This window comes from Chelon labrosus, assembly GCF_963514085.1.
Source record: "Chelon labrosus genome assembly, chromosome: 18".
Taxonomy (NCBI): domain Eukaryota; kingdom Metazoa; phylum Chordata; class Actinopteri; order Mugiliformes; family Mugilidae; genus Chelon; species Chelon labrosus.
This window is the reverse complement of record NC_140351.1, coordinates 3,982,660-3,999,861: the sequence shown is the minus strand read 5'-3', so window position 1 is coordinate 3,999,861 and position 17,202 is coordinate 3,982,660. Positions and strand designations below refer to the sequence as shown.

The window sequence follows — 17,202 nt, the reverse complement described above, 5'->3', positions numbered from 1 at the left end:
AAAAAGAAAGAAGACTTTTCTCTTTTTCATTCTGTCTACTTTGGAAAAGTACACCCACAATGGTACCGTTAGAGATGAAATAATACAGCTGACCAGTTGAGAAACAAATATGTAAAATCTTCCTCCAATCCCAGGTGCACAAACACCCCATTAGTCACACAACAAAGAGGCAAAATGGAACCGGTGCCAAGTGTGGACCGTGATGTTGGGAAAAATTTCTTTCAAAGAGCTGTGTGCCAAGACGGCCACACTACAATCAGGTTTACAGTTCACGGTTCGTTCAAGGCTTCAGAGCGCTACTGACAAACAAAGTGGTTGCAAAGTCATCTTCCTAAAAGTGGTTGATGATTTCTGGGACTATTGTGCTCTCTGTAGAAAGGACCGGCTGCATGATTCTTGACCTGAATGCATATGCCAACAACAGGCAGCTTATGTGATACATACTGTAGAGCCTGTATAAAAACAGGCAGCACCTCGGCACCATCAATAGCCTCTGCTAGCGTTACCAGACGTCTTTTCAGATGCAGTAGTACTTAAGTTGTACTTCAGGACTGACATGTCATGGTAGTATGGGCTTCATCTTTAGTGAAGTATTTCCACACCCTTGATGAACCTCTGCTAGTTTGCTGTAATGACCCACTGGGCTCTTCTTGGAGGCGTCCATGTTGTTATTGTCAACATGATGCTTAAAGTAAGGTCGACTAGTCGGTACAACCCCTGGCTCAGTGTTCCAAGGTTTCTTTTATTAACAAGCATCCAGGAACGCCTTTGGACGACATGTCGTACAGTCTCGTTCAATTTAAAGTCACACTTCCATAGATGTGTTGCCAGCAGATGTACGTTACGGGATGTACTCTAGGACAGACAAGCCTTGGCTCATGCAAGTATGCCGCGCAATCACACGATCTGCTGAACACAGATGTTCGAGCGACGCGCGCCGCTTGCGTAGGTAAACAAGAGGAGATGTCCATCTGCATCTACGCATCTCCGTCCTCTCCCTTCGTCCTTCATTTATTAATCTGCTCCTCCATCCCTACCGACAGACACACGTGAACACGCATGCGAGTGGAAGAAGCTGCTCAAACACACGTTTAAAACACACTCCTGCAGATGAATACTGCAGCGATTTTATTTTTTTTTTGATGTCGGCCTTGATGAGGAAAAGTGATGCCACTGCAGCCTCGACTGGGACGCTAAGAAAACACCTGCGCTCCCAGTCGCACCTTAATGATCACTCAATGCAATGGGAGAACTTTAATGGAGGCCCTGGGAAGGAGGGAGGGAGGAAGGAAGGAAGCTGCCAGCTTGCTAATTTTAGGCACTCTGCATCTCAGATGAAACGCTGGAAAAGGCAGAGAGGAGGCGTGGAGAGGCGGGAAAGTTCTCCGTCTCTCACTTTCTCGACTTTCTGCATCGTGTCTTTCTAACTATCATTACCCCCTGCATCCGGTGTGAGAGAGAGTCTCATAGCTCTTTGATTCTCTGAATCATTTCTGCCTCTCCTTCACGATCCCAGACCTCTCTCTCTCTCTCTCTTTCTCCTTCTTTCTCCGACTCTCTTTCATTCTCACTTCCCTCCCCTCCTGTCGGTACCTGAGTAAATAAACAGTGTTGTGTGGGATGCTAATTAGAGCAGGTTCAGGGACGTGACGAGCCCAGAGACGGATAAACAGCAAGGTGGGGAGGGGTAGAGATGAGATGGATGTGGGGAGGGGAGGGGCGGAGGTGGAGGTAACCCACCCCAAGGGCAACACAGACACAAACACGTCAGCTTAGCGGTGAAGGACAGAAAAGCGGTTTTAGCTTTCAACCCAACTTAGCGTGGCTTTGAAAACGAAGGGCGCTGGCAAAGTGGAGGACTTTGAAAAGGGGGGCTGCGACGGAGTGAAGGGCACGTGTTGGAGCTTCAGCCACGGCGAGAGGAAGAGGGAACGGCGTGCAAACTTCCTTAATGACGCCTGCTCCTAGAGACCCGGCGCGAGATCAAAAGAATATGCAGATGATGCCAATGTCTCCTTTTGAGGTGAATCCTGGGCTTCTGTAAAGCAGGTCAACGAGAGGCAGCTCATTCCTGTTTAACGGCAGATGGACTTTTCTGAGGGAATAACCTGCCTCATGTGCAGGTGAGGAGGTAACGTTAAAAAGTGAACGTTATGAGAAAACTATTCCAGTGTGTTCAAGCTGGTTTTAGGACCACTTGGCAGAGGAACAATGAAAGCAACAAACCTGCCAAACGTAGCCCACTTGTAGCCACTTCTCTACTCCAACAACCTCTCAACCTGTAACCAAGGTTGTATTTCCATATTTTAGGGAAGTGGAGCACTTTGGGTAAAAGGCTTTATTGAAATTTCAGACAACACACTCATCTGCAGGAACAGGAACGTCCTAACCCAGTTCCCCTACCTGCGTTTCCACTGCGACGAACCAAGGTAGTTTTAAATATTTTATTCTAAGGCCTATAATTAAAAGGAGCTGCTGCCTTTGTAAACAAAAGAAGAAGAAAGGGTGAGCTTTGAGGGAGTAATGTGGCCCAATGTAGGAAAGAATAGATGCATTTATACAACAGGAACTTCCTAACCTTGTAACCCTAACCCTAACCCCTACCTGTGTTTCCACTGGGAGGAACCAACGTCTAAGGCTCGACTTGTAATTGTTACGACTTAGCTTCAGACCCCACGTCGTAGCCTAGAAATGCAGCTACGCTTCCCGGCGACGCACAACGCAACAGCTGTGATTGGCCTGAATCTATTTCCTTGTTCACAGGTTATAGAAATACAAAACTGTACGTCTGGCACCTTCCTACCAAGGTGCACAGAGAAGGAAAATAAGTTGGAACAGCTTTATTAGAGCGACGTGTTTCGACTCAGGGCCTTCATCAGGGTCATCAAGAAACACGCCGTCATCCAAGCATCTATGTCATGACTTTTAGTCGGTGTAAAACGCTGCAGCTCATTGTTTGAGGGTTGACCTCCGCGTCAATTACAGCGTAGCTACAGACCCTACGCAGACCTTAAAGCCATAGCATCTTCACAGAAATTCAACTACGCATCACAGTTATTGGTCCACTTGGTAGTAGCGTGTTTCTGCTTTAGTATTTCTTGCTGCTTCTCCATCTCCGCAATATTCGAATTGATTGTTTTGATTTAATAAAGATGGAACACAATGAGGAAAGGTTAACTGAGGAGGTTCGGAGATACGAACATTTGCATGACTCATCTTTGACGAAATTTTGGCGATAGTTTTAGTCGCCATTGTGAAACAGGAAGTAGAAACGCTTAAATGGCGTAGGCTACGTACGTAGGTTACGCCGTCTACGCCCTGCGGTACCTTAAATGAGCCTTAAGATGTCAAAATTCTGAAATTAATTAAATACTTGGTGTTTGTGCTCCAGACTGAAGTTGATTAAAAGATTCATGTAAATAAAATAAAAAAGTAATGTTACCATATACTATTTTTATAACGTTTTTGAAGAGGAGACTTTTGCCCCTTAATGGTAACATGGGATTTATGTTTGAAACATCAAAATTAATTAAAAAAATACCAAATATCACAGGAAAAAGCATAACCACTGCTAAGTTATCAAAAAAATAACACTCAAAAAGGAACGTCCCCAAACAAGATTGGATGCACGAATGCCCAATCACATTTATCTGTATAAATCAAGTCTTAAGAAAGTCGGCGTCAGTCCGTCTTTGTCTTGAGTTCATAAATCGAGGATCTGCTTTACGGGTCTTTGTTGGGTTATTAAAACCAAAGCAAACACTGTCTGGCAGCATCAAAGCCAACCTCGGACCGTAATGATCACTGATGCCGCCGTTAAATGAAGCAGACGTGAGCGCTGTTCACTCTAACACCTCCTCTCCACTAGCAGAGGGAGGAGGAGGAGGCGTTGAACCAGGTACAAGAGAGAAGAACCAACCAAGAGACAACACAGACCGTATAAAACTGTTTCATGATTAAAAGACGTTCCAGATTAGGGCCAGATCGGTAATGACAAGGGCACGGGGGGGAAACCTTTTCCGTTGCAAGGACTTGCATAAGCTTTTAATCTCACGTTAAGTCCGGCGCAAACACCGACGGAGAAGATGAGAGAGTGGAAGGTAGGGAGGATCGCCGTGTATCTAAGAGATTGTGGAGGAGAGGGGGGAAATGTGATGGCTGGATAGATGAGCTATTTTTATAATGAGGTCAGGGGGAGCTGTGGGATTTCATCCTCATGGGAGGAACTGTGTGGAGATGCATCGCTCCCGCTGAGTGGGAATAACTCTGTCCACAGGAGGAAGAAGAAGAAGAAGAAGAGATGGATGGACAGATGTATCCAGATGTCAGAGTCAGGCTTTCCTCGTCTCATGAAACAGAATCAAGGCTGGTGCTTAATTATACAATTTCATTATACAAGTATTTATCTATTTATTGGGAACAAGACATGCTCTCATTGTTTCCTGGTTTCAGGACAAACGCACCGCTTCCCCAACTCCCTAAAAACACACTTTACGTGCAAAGACAAAAAAGTGCGTCATCCATTTTCATCCTTAACGTGCAACATCTCACATGTTTTGAGACTATTTGTGTCTGTTAGCATCTTATTTCTAGCTTTATTAACTGCGTACGTGACATTTACCGACTGGATGATTCCTTCCTCCTCGGCCGCTCCCCTCACTCCTCCTCCTGCTCCTCCACCTCGTCCACCTCCTCCACCACCTCCTCCTCCTCCTCCTCTCCACACGGCCCCTGTGAAGAGAGACCACACGAGTTAGCCTTTAGCTGAAAGTATTGTTAAAAAACGAATAAACACCATCACAGATTTGATGTGCAATTTGTATGTTAAGGCCCCAAAGGGTCCAATATTAAATGAATAAGAGCAGCGTGAAAGAAATGATTAAATGACGCAACAAGTTTCAACTTAAGCATCATTATTATTATTATTATTATTATTATATTAAAAGCTGCAGTAATATTCTGTTTTTTAGGACTGATTTGTGCCTCGTTAAATCAGCTGTGCATGCAAACCTTTGTAGTGTGTGTATATACACGATCAGCCATAACATTATGACCACCTTCCTAATATTGTGTAGGTCTCCCTTGTGGTGACTCATCAGAGAATGGACATGGGCCTCCTTCTGGCCAGGTCAACACCTTGTGCTGTTCTTCATGTTTTTTTGAGGTTGTTCCTAAAGCGTCGGGATGGGGATGGCTGCTGCCATCAAGGAGTGTCATTGCTATGGGGTGGGGGTGTCTGGTCTGGTCTAGGTGGGTGCTACATGTCTAAGTAACATCCACACCAATGAATGCCAGGTCCAGAAGTTTCCCAGCAGAACATTGAACTGTCACAAGATTGTCAACGTTATTAACTTCTCCTGTCAGTGGTCATAATGTTGTGGCTGATCGGTGTGTGCTGCAAAAAGCATCGTTATCAAATAGTCTTGCTAACAAGGGCACGTGAGGAAACTGTCGAGACATGCAACAATATAAAATTGAGGGTAATTAGGGAAAATAATTAACTTTTAAAAAGGAGATTGACTTGGAATAATAATAAAGCGTTTGATTAAACTAATGAATAGAGTTTTTACAATTCAGAAACTAATCAATAATTTGTTTATCTTTCCAAACATATTGACTGACTATATGATTATTCATCTCATATTTCTAATTTATTTATATCAAGCTTGTCATCTTGTAATGGGGGGGTGGGGTCTCGTGTTCCCTGTCGAGGTTAAAAGAGTAACGTTCAAACGCCGCCATCACAGCTCTGCATGACCTGCTTCACAAGCGCAGCCTCAAACGTGGCCGAGGACACACATGCACAATATCAACAGACTCTCCCTCCTTCTCCGGCTCCAGCTCGGGCCCTCGCTCTCTCTAAATGCCTGTCGCTTCGGCCCCTCCATTAAGCTGAGCAAGTGCTCGTTTAGCCAACAGTGCCTCGGCAGTCGGGGACGCGGGCTGCCCACTCAGTCAGATCTAGCCGCATTAAATAAATAAGGAGCGCTCTTCTGTGTAAATTATTCATTTAACACGCCTTATCCTCTTCCAACAACCTTGTTAGAGCAACTCAGGAGTGGAGAGGGGGCGAGGGGGAAGGGGGCCAAGGAGGAGGAAGCAGAGGGGGGAAGAGGCAGACACCGCGGCTCATGTGCGACTCAGCAGAACCTGTGGTGCATCTCTAAGCTCTCTGGGCGTTCAGTCGTAGGGGGGGCTAATTCGCCCTGACACCTCCTTTGTTTCAGGCGGAAGAGGGCTGCGCACACACACACACACACACACACACACACACACACACACACACACACACACCTACTCGGGATGCACACACTCCTCGACTCACACTGACACGCACCAAGTTTGAGAGAAAGAGCACAAGAAAGGAATTTTTAGTGCATATTCATAGAATAATCATTCTAGTTGTCTGGATAAATTATTGAGAAACGGGAGTCCGGGACACGCAACGCTGGAGAGTGAGGGGGGCTGTTCAGACAACACAGCAAGCACCCCCGCTCTAAACAAGCTGATTCTGATGAGCCGGGAAAGGGATGGATAGAAAAAAAAATGCTTATCTCCGACAAAACTACTGTCGTGGATAATAACCTTGAGGACAAATGTCTGCGGAGTGTATTCGTGGCACGGCTGGGAAAAAAACAAAAAAACATTTATTTACGCTGAAGCAGAGTGAAGAGTTGGTATCTGAGCTGTGCACATACACCGATCCAGCGTAACATTATGACCACCTGCCCAATATTTTGCAGGTCTCCCTTGTGGTGACTCATCAAAGAATGGACATGGGCCTTCTGAGGGTGTCCTGTGGTGTCTGGCTACAGAATAATAAGAATTAACTTAACCCTTAATTGTTCCTGCTGTTTGACCTATCGGTTTGTTAACACAGTAGTGTGTACAGTTGGAGCAGTGGGCTGCAGCCTCTAAGGGCCGCGTCCGGGGAGCAATTTGGGGGTTAGATGCTTGCTCAGGGCACCTCAGCCATGGACACGGCGGGAGGGGAACCTGGGCAATCCCCTTGGTCCCAAGCTGCATCTCTAACCACTACTACTCTTGAGGGGAGGGGCCTCTGTGGATCATCCCAGAGACACTTGATCATTTTGGGATCTAGTGAATTTGGAGGCCAGGTCAACACCTTGTGCTGTTCTTTTGAGTTGTTCCTAAACCAGTTTTGTGGCTGCATCCTGCTGGGGATGGCTGCTGCCATCAAGGAGTGTCATTGCTATGGGGTGGGGGTGTCTGGTCTGGTCTAGGTGGGTGCTACATGTCTAAGTAACATCCACACCAATGAATGCCAGGTCCAAAAGTTTCCCAGCAGAACATTGAATTGTCACAAGATGGTCAATGTTCTTCACTTCTCCTGTCAGTGGTCATAATGTTGTGGCTGATCGGTGTACCCGTGTTTATGTTAATACTAAATCACACCGAGGTGAAGCTCTGGAAACTCAAACTGCATTAAAATGAATTCCTAATACCTAAACACTCCAGTAATAAGCTTCAAAGTCTAATTCCTTGCAGGTATTTGGGAATTAAAAGTAAAAGGAGTTCTACTTTGAGTTAAGACAAATTACCTGGAACACAGAGTTTATCAAAAAGTAAGCTTACATTCAAAATCACGACTCCCTTTTGCTCTATTAGCACTCATCAGAGTCCAGGTCTAGACTGAAGCGTTTCCAAATATTATCAGGCCAAACAACAGCCGAATCTCGCTTCCACGGTGAAATCACAGATAGTCCCAGGATCAACCCGGCACACACTGACCTCCCCTCCCTCTCTCTCTCCCTCTCTGACTCCAGTTTGCAGTCCCAGAGCGGGAGGTTGTTATGTCAACTCTGACAGTGCTCATTACCAGCCTCTACGCTCTGAATTGGAGTTAACAGGCTTTGGCCCAGGCAGAGGCCGGCCAGACAGACCCGGCTGGTACAATGGGATCAGTGTGTGTTAATGTGTGTGTGTGCCGAGAGTTAATCACAAAGTGCTCTTTCATTTCTAAATCACACCCGGAGGGCGCTGTACATTACCGAGGCATTGATACACGATGTACAGTGACATTCGCTGCTTATTTTCATTCCCACTCGCAAACTCTTCCATATGAGGGACTGATCGCTGCAACCTGCCGCCAAAAAAAGCTCCTGTTGGGGTTTGTAAATCTATACCGGCTGCAGAAGTTCTAGTTTTATCGGCGAGAATTTACCCCACTTAAAAGATGGGAAAGAAGTTGAATGACATGCAAACGCGTATAATGTAGCGTATGTCAAATCTAGCGTACTCCAAGTTTGCATATCGTTAGCCTCATAGCATAATTGCCCAAGTCATTTTTTGGCCACTGTTATAATATCAATAAAAAATACCAACGTGTTTGCTAAAAATAGATTTTTTTCTTGTTTTCCGAAAACGTTTAAATACGACTTCGGCAATTACGTTATTAGGCTAACGATTTGTAACTACAAGTGTGATTATGTTCCGCATATGAAAACTAATTTCACCGACAGGAAAAGAAAACAGCAGCCTGATGCCATTTGGGACACAGTAGACTAGTTTAACTGCTACCGATCTCTACCGCTGTTTCAGAACCAAGAACTGCACAAAACTCACGATTATAACTCCAACCCTGGAAGTTTCTACACGCACCGTAATCTCTGGTAATAAAAATCTAAATAATGACACCGATGATGCATCATTTTAAGTCCACCCGGCTCCCCATACACCAACATGATCACATCAATAATTAACCACATGCCGATACGTTATTTAATGACAGAATCACACACACACAGTTTGCTCATATTAAATACTTTCATTAGTCAGTTCTTGCTTAGATTTATATATTATTTAGTCAGTCAACAGCGGCAAGGTCAGAATATTTTTAAAAGGCTCTCTTTGCTAATGATCAGACATCACATCAGGTCAAGGCATATCCAAAACGCTGGCTTCTTCAGCTCTAAAAGACTGTTATTCATTCATTGGAGAAAGAGGACAGGGTCAAACAGTCTCCTCCTTACAGGTAAGTATCTGGTCATTAATGGACACAAAGGTTAGAACTGAAGAAGACACTTCAATGAAACGTCTTCAAGAAACTCCAGCGTCTTCGGATACCACTCACGGTGCTTCTTTCCTTTTCAGGTGATCATTTCTAATAGTGGTTGAATGACCTCTTCTGCAGATCAGCCCTGTTGAGTAGGTGGTCTTTAATGTGACCCGGGACGCATTGTGTGTCAAGGTCTGTTCGCATCCACAAACACATGAACCAACACAGGAGAGTCAGCTCATCAGGAAACGATTCAGCGGTCCACCTACACCTGAAGGACACAGGACACTCCTTTGAAGACAACAACGTCCAAATCTTAGCCAGAGAAGACCGGTTGTTGGAAAGAGGAGTAAAGGAAGCCATCTATGTCAGACTGGAATAACGTTCTCTAAACAGAGGAGGTGGACTGTCCCCAAGAGGTTTCAACCCCATTCACACCTTGAGACTGGAGCCTCTGATTGACAAGGATGGTTTGGGCACCATTCATAGGGACAGAGGACAGGGACAAACAGTCCCAGATCAATGACAGGTAAGTATCTAACTGTTAATGGAAATTAGCTACACCGGTTTCAGTAGAAGTTCCTACTTACACCTAAGACTTCCCACCAGTCCCCCTAGAACTGAAGAAGGTCCTTGGATGAGTGGTGAAACATCTTCTCGAAAAAGTCCAGTTGCCTTTTTTAAAAACGGATATTGAGGTTAAATGCGACCTAGACCACCTCCAGATGTGGTCAGAGATCGGTTCACACCTGCACTTGTGATCTGATTCCCCAGGACGGACGTTAACGCAACGTCTAAATGGGGTCAAAGTTTTCTACGTGTCACCGATTCAGGTGCATCCCCCCCTAGTGTCCTCCAGCCCTTCCCCTCCCCTCTCAGGTCAGCAGCCACCTAGCGATGTCAGTGATTACACTTGATTAAGGCTTTCCACTTCAAACGGGCCTGATGTTTACACACATATCCCTGATATGGCGGATGGGATAAAGAGCAGGTAGAGCTCTGTGTTTGTGTCCGTGTGCCATGTATAGTCGTGTATTTGCCTCGATGGGAGGATGATGAACATCATTACGCCCAGGCTTTGTGGACATTACAACTGTAATGACTACAGCTACAGAGTACTACAGCTGCTTCTTTCTCCCGCTTTCACCTTTGCCTATGACAACCATACAGTGTTGTGTTGTTTAACAATCTGCAGAGAATAGATTTATTTCTTGGAGGCTTACTTAAAAGCTTTGGTGGTTCAGCATCAGGCACTGGAAAAGCTATTACCAGGACTTCCAACTTCCATGTCAGTGTTTGTTGGACAAGAAAAGTCTCAGTGAATTATGCTTCATTTTATCAGTTGTACTGTAGGTCTAAATCTGAGCAAGGCCATGTCTTTTACATAACTTTTATAAACAAGCTGCTTTTCCATATATTTTTCATCTATTGGCAGAAAGACAAAAGTGTGAGGTGTCCCACAGCTGCAGCGCTGCCGCCCAAATTAGCCTAGACCACATGAAAAGCTGTCGTCTCTATTCCAGGACGGGGCGGGAAAATTACAGCCCTGCTCTCTCTACTCTAGCATTAAACCTCAATTAGTGCACAAGTACACCATGATGTCATCACCGAGGGACCCGAGAGCCCTGGAAATGAGGGGTGCTTTGGCTTTGGCTTTTGCTTCGAAGCAGCGCACTCTTACAAATCCAACCACCCTCAGACTTTCAGGTCTTTGCTCTCAGCAGCTGAGAAACAACATCCTCCTGCGACATGGCCTGGAAATACTGAAAGCACAAGAACTTGTGACACGGTTTTAGCTGAATTTACCAGGAATTTTAATCCTGAGTCGTGGAGCTTTCCCAAGAGACGAGAGGTCAGTGAGGTAGGGACAAGAAAAACTCAGATTTGACCCAAGCTGACCTGGCAGGAGACAGAGGAAGAAGGCTTAAGCTAGGTCCTATCCAAACAATGACAGTGTTTCTACTGCTTTACCCTCAGCAAAGAAGTCGTACTCCACAAGAAACCTACATAATCATATGGAGTGGATTAGGCTCGGGAAGGATACATACATTTTATGACAATCATGACTGTTTTCATGAATTTGAGAATCATTTCTATTATTAAAACTGACTGCATGTAAAATCTGGTATCTTTAAAGTGAAGACAGATTTGCTATTCCACTAACAAATACCAGAAAATGTTTAAGTTTGAAACTTTGATCAAGGTGGCCTGTTTGTCTCAGTCTCTATCTGTACTGATGGACCCAGGACATGTCAGTATTTTGACAGATTTGATGCACAAAACTAAAAGGCTCTTCCATCTTTAAGTTCACAACGGTGCAACATACGAACTTACCTCCCAATAAGGTAGGCCGCACGAGCACTCTTTAAAATTCAAGCGGAAAATATTTGCAGAATTGAGCAATCGTTGATGCAATCGCTGCTGCAATCAACCAGCTTCATTCACGGCTGATCTGATACCAGGCCCCTTCTTCCTGAATGTATACCCAACTGTGTGGAAGTCAAGACTGAGGGCAGATACTCCCAGATAGGCCCGCAACCAAAAACAGCTCAGCCCCAATTAGCTAAATAAGGGTGCGCTGATCAATCGGATCAGATGACGCAATATTTAGGATAATTTTACCGGCGTACATTCAAAATTGACTCAAGCCTTTGATATGCAGTCCCCTGAATGCTGGACCTGAGCAGTGGAATGTCCCCAACTGGCTCCATGCAATACTATATATGCTGGAATCTACTTTTCTGAGCCAGTCGTCCTTTAGAGGGGACAGACGCTTGTTTTTTTGTTTTGGTTTTTGCCGGTGTTGTCAGCAAGCGACTTTCAGCACTGCTGCAGACGAGAAGAAGACTGTTTTTCCATTTGTTCCATCAGGCCACTGGAATTTCATCATAATTTGATTTGTTTTCAAACTTGATGCCCTGTGCACATGCTACATCGTTGTATTTTTAATTCCTAAAAACTATTTTATTCCGCAGGACATCAGAGTTATATATCTGTTATGTATTCATGTACTAGAAATGTGTACGCTGTTTTACTTTCTAAACTTTCTTTTTAAGGTGGCTTCAGTCAGACCCTGTGATAAGGATTGGCCAATAGTGCTTCCTGCTATCGGTCGGCAAACTTTGGAAGAGTTTAAGGCCGTAACCAACCAGATCCTCTTCCCTTTTCGGAAATAGAACGCAGTTGCCAAAAAGATCTGAAAAGAACAGAACTGAAGAGTAGTTATCAGTGAATCTTCATCGTACCCAAACAAAGAACAAACGAAAATGGTTTTGATAGGAACTGGTATCAAAGTCAAAGCGTTGCCTCGTCAGATTTTGTTGAAGTAATGTCACCGTGTTCCCAATTATGAACACTGAGGAGAGTAAAATTTTAACGAAACCATAAGAAATAACAGCCAAGACTTGTAATAAACATGATCCCCCCCCTTCGACTCTGCTCTAGGTTTGCAACAAGAAAAAAAACTCAAAAAACCCAGGACACAGCACTCCCTGGATGGTTATTGTACTCTAAGGTAAGTCCCTTTTGCTGCAGGGTCACTGTTCCTTCATGTCGTACAAAGATGGGAGCAACTTCAACACAGTTCAGCATGAAAAACGCTGGCAGGCACCACCTCGTACCTTTCTCCTCTTTGTAACAGGGAGGGCGAGTTTCCCACACTGTGTGAATTATTCATTACAGCTCCCAGCAACTTCTCAGCGGTTGTTCAGCCAAGCTGCCGAGGACCACAGGTCCTCTTTGGTATACCTCCACCTGAAGAGATGGAATCGGCCTCACATCTTCAAAGAGAAGTCAATCACGCCATGGATTGTTAGTACCACCCAGTGGGTTTACAAAACTGCTACTCTGTGTCTCACAGGTGCAGAGAAAAGGGGAAGGGGCCCACATTTCACAGAAAGTGGAGCAGATTTTTTTATTTTTTTTTTTAGAGCCAAGCTCCGACAAAAACTTTGAGCAGGGGTAGGGGGGCGGTGACGGGGGTGGTTGAGATCAAAAGCCTGCAAGTTCCTGGCGAGAGGACCCAATCAGCCGAGAGGGCCAAGGAGAGGAGGAGAGACGAGTGCTTCCCTTTTAAATTGATCCCACTGAGACCCTCAAGGTTCCCCTCGCAGGACTCGGAGAGAAAGCGATAAAAATCTGGCCCTGTGGATCTGACGAGGAACTGGGAGGAGAGAAGGCGAAGAAGAAAGACTGTTTTGGGGGAGAGACACAGAAAGAACAGAGAGGAGCTGTGGGGGGAGATCAAGGGGAGACGCGGGAGACGAGAAGGGTGGGCTCATTCTCTGAGGGCGCATCCAGGCATCGTTGTGTGCCAGCAATGAGCAGGAGCAGGCAGGTCTGGTGCTATCAGGCTATCAAACCTGTGTTACACGTCTGATCATGTGCTCAACCAATCAACCGTGGCCGTGTCTTTATTCTGCCCAGGTCCTGGCAGCTGAGACATTGGACTGCTTCGATCCAGGGGCTGGCCTGAGATCAGACTCTGGACGAGGCTGGTGTCGTTATCCTCAGCATGCTGGGGCCTCAAAGGAACAAACGCTATCAGAGCAACCCAGAGACCCTGCAGCCCGCCAGACACACCGCAGACCTGCCCAGACGCCAACATGAGCGAACGCACAGCAAGCTTGTGTGTGTGTGTGTGTCCTTTTCAATGTCATGGATGTATTTTATGGTACAATATGAAATAATTATCTCCAGGAGTCTGCAAATGCACAGCTGCAACAAAATAATCACTGTCTTATTGTAGTCTTTTATCAGGGATTTAATAGACTATCAATGCTGTGTCTTTCCCGTTACTTCTTATAACACGCTTGAACCGCTTTCACAACCTAAATATCAGATTTCTGCAGAGTTATACTTCCGTTGAACAAGATACAATGACATGCAGCAAAATATGAAAAATATTATCTGGATAGGTAGGTACTGTAGGTAGGAAGGAAGGAAGGTAGAAAGGAAAGTAGGAAGGTAGGTAGGTAGGTATGAAGGAAGGAAGGAAGGCAGGAAGGAAGGTAGAAAGGAGGGTAGAAAGGAAGGTAGAAAGGAAGGTAGGAAGTTAGGTATGAAGGTATAATGGACGGTATGTAGATAGGATGGAAGGTAGGAAGGCAGGTAGAAAGGAAGGTAGGAATGTAGGTATGAGGGTATAAAGGACGGTATGGGTATGTAGGTAGGATAGAAGGTAGGAAGGTAGGTAGAAAGGAAGTTAGGTAGGTAGGTATGTCGGTATGAAGGGAAGTAAGAAGGTAGGTAGAAAGGAAGGTAGGAATGTAGGTATGAGGGTATAAAGGACAGTATGTAGGTAGGATAGAAGGTAGGAAGGTAGGAAGGTAGGTAGAAAGGAAGTTATGTAGGTAGGTATGTAGGTATAAAGGGAAGTAAGACGGTAGGTAGAAAGGAAGGTAGGAATGTAGGTAAGAGGGTATAAAGGACGGTATGTAGGTAGGATGGAAGGTAGGAACGTAGGTAGAAAGGAAGTTACGTAGGTATGTAGGTATAAAGGGAGGTAAGAAGGTACGTAGGAAAGTAGGTATCTGGGTAGGAAGGTAGGAAGTTAGGAAAATAGGTGTGAAGGTATAAAAGCCGGTACGTAGGTAGGACGGAACATAGGAAGGTAGGAAGAAAGGAAGGTAGATTGGAAAGTAGAAAGGAACGAAAGTAGGTAGGAAAGATGGTTGGTGGTAAAAAAGGTAGGTAGGTAGGATTAGTCCCAAACTGGGAAACTTCAATGTCGCAGCACCAATTGCCATACTATACAAGTCTAATGGTCTTATATAATTATAAAGAAGTTCAGTTTTGTGCAGAACAAGCATTAAGAACACGCTTGCACTCCTGCAAAGTCGCCTCTATATCATATGAATCTCTTTGTTTAAAACTTTGGTTTGGTTCACAGGGCAATCGAGACAAAGCTATGACACTACGTTCTTGCAAACAGTTTTGTGATTGGTCGTAATATTTCAGACTTGAGCAGAATCTGTCCCAGAGTTTTGTGCATGAACAACATGTTCAGTTTCATCAAGCATCTCCAGGCTATGTGTAGAAAACAACATTTACTTATATATGACGAGAAGGAGCTCTGCTGCTGCCAGACACCCTCTTCCAAAGCTGCATCAGGTAAACTACTTGGTTATATAATTATAAGGTAGTCGTATCGGTCCGTGGGTAACAAACAGCTCCGCGGAGACCACCGTCTCTAACCAGGTTCAGCTGGGTTCATTTGTTCCAGGACAGAGTGTGATTGCTGTGTTGACATGAGCCCAAACGAACTGACCGGAGGGATAAAGGCTCACGGTTTTGGAACAATGACTGTGTTGTGAAAGCATCCTAAAACAAATAGTTTCTATGATATGCAGTCAGAACACAGATTGTCGTCGTGAGCTTAATGGGTGATAAATGTGTAAATGTGGAGATAATGGAACATATTTTCAGAGAGTCTCTCCTGGAAGGCATTCATAGTGATTATAAGTGAATCTCAGATTGCTAAAAGTTAGAGAAATTGTCAAGACACAAACCCTCTAAGGTGCAAGCTCTGGTTCCGATTCTGTTAAACCATCCGACGTGCAGCTCTGCTCTCGGGAGTACAGCCTTCCCTTTATTTTAATCTCCGTGATTCACTGCGTCGAGCAAACAAAGACGCACAAAAAAGACGCAGAGGGAGACTGTGGAGGCAGCGAGGATGCTGCCTGGAGGAGGCGTTGATGGCAGGCTTTCTGCGCTGCCTTCAACTCTGGACGTTCAGAACAGCTCTGAAACACTTTTTGCCTTCAGCCACGGGCGGACACATTGAACGAGCCAGTTCATTTCGAGCATACTGAGCCTATTAAGAGGGAGCAAGAGGGCGAGGCAGGTGGGAGGTGAAATCAGAGGTAACTGCTTCGCCAAAAAAACAGCAGGCGGCATTCTTCTGAGCCTCAGACGCTGAGGACAAGATGAGCAAAGGAAGAAATAACGCAAAGAAAACAACACATCCATTTCACTCCTGCATCGTGATCCAAATGACTAGATAATAAAATAGTCTAAAATAAAGTATGTGATTATCAGACACCCTGCTTCTGCACTTCTTAGTTCTGCAGCCGGCTGCTGTAAACCAACTTAGCCGTGATGGATAGCACCTACTGAGCATGAATAACTCACAGCCTCATAAATAAGCAGATCTCTACTAATATCATTAAAGTAGCCCCGAGGCTGACACACCTCCCTTATCCATGCAAACCACCTCCACCAGCTAGCCCCCTCCTCCTCTCCCCAAGACAAATGCCCTGAAATCACGTAACTATTCAACATCAATATTTTGACATTTCATTCAGCTGACTCTCCAGACGGGAGCCATTTATTTAATTAGCTGAATAAAAATTGGCAGGAGAGGCGAATTCGAAGAAGTTACGTGACCGGGGGGGCTCAGTTGCCACAGGTAATCTTTTTGGAAGGGACCTAGTGTGGCAAATTGATTGCTGAGAGCGCAGACTCATCATGAGTGCTAATTTTCAGAAGCGGCGCACAGCGGAGCGGGGAAATGAGAGGCTCTATTTATAACGGGAGGGGAAGCTGAAGAGGGGGATTAGCTTGTCGTTAGAATAAAAGAGCGCGAGAGAAGAATCAATTTCAGGGTTTAAAAAGCTGACAAACACAGTTCACTTCTTCTGCCTCTGAGCTCACCTTTTGACAGAGCAGCCTACGAGAGGAGCTTGGATTTCAACCTTCAAGACGAGTCCTGCCGTGTCAAGCCTAATTATAAACTACCCAGAGAATGAGTCAGTTATCTTCCGATGGTAGTCTGATTTGTCTTAACTTCTCAAATAATATCACATTACACCTTTCTGATTAAAAGAAACCATTATTTTATTACCTGCTACAAGCTACCTGCTAGCACACATTTTTATTTAATCAAAGCTGCCTCGACAATCCAACTATCACGCAGCCTGATAATCCTAGCAGAGCCTGTAATTATCACCACAGCAAATCTCTTTAACACGAGAGCCGCATTGTTTCCAGATTTGAGGTGCAAATCTCAGTGCAGCGCCCGTCCTGCAAAGACATTATCAGAGTCACATTAAAGCAAGAGACAGGTCGCTGTGCCGCTAGTTAAAGACTGAATATGGTTAACATTGTTGATGCAACAGAACAGACAGAAGACAACAGCATATCTAAATCTAAATACAGTACAAATAGACCTATGGACAATGCTG

General features: G+C 44.9%; 1 protein-coding gene across 2 annotated transcripts in view; it reads right to left on the bottom strand.

The window, feature by feature from the left end:
* The window catches only part of znf438 (zinc finger protein 438), a 53,340-nt gene that overhangs the window by 15,103 nt on the left and 21,035 nt on the right, over positions 1 to 17,202 (bottom strand). For both annotated transcript variants that reach the window (XR_014699600.1, XM_084566505.1), the window contains exon 2: positions 4,622 to 4,731. The gene's annotated coding sequence lies outside the window, so the exon portion shown is untranslated. The remainder of the gene's footprint in view (positions 1 to 4,621; positions 4,732 to 17,202) is intronic.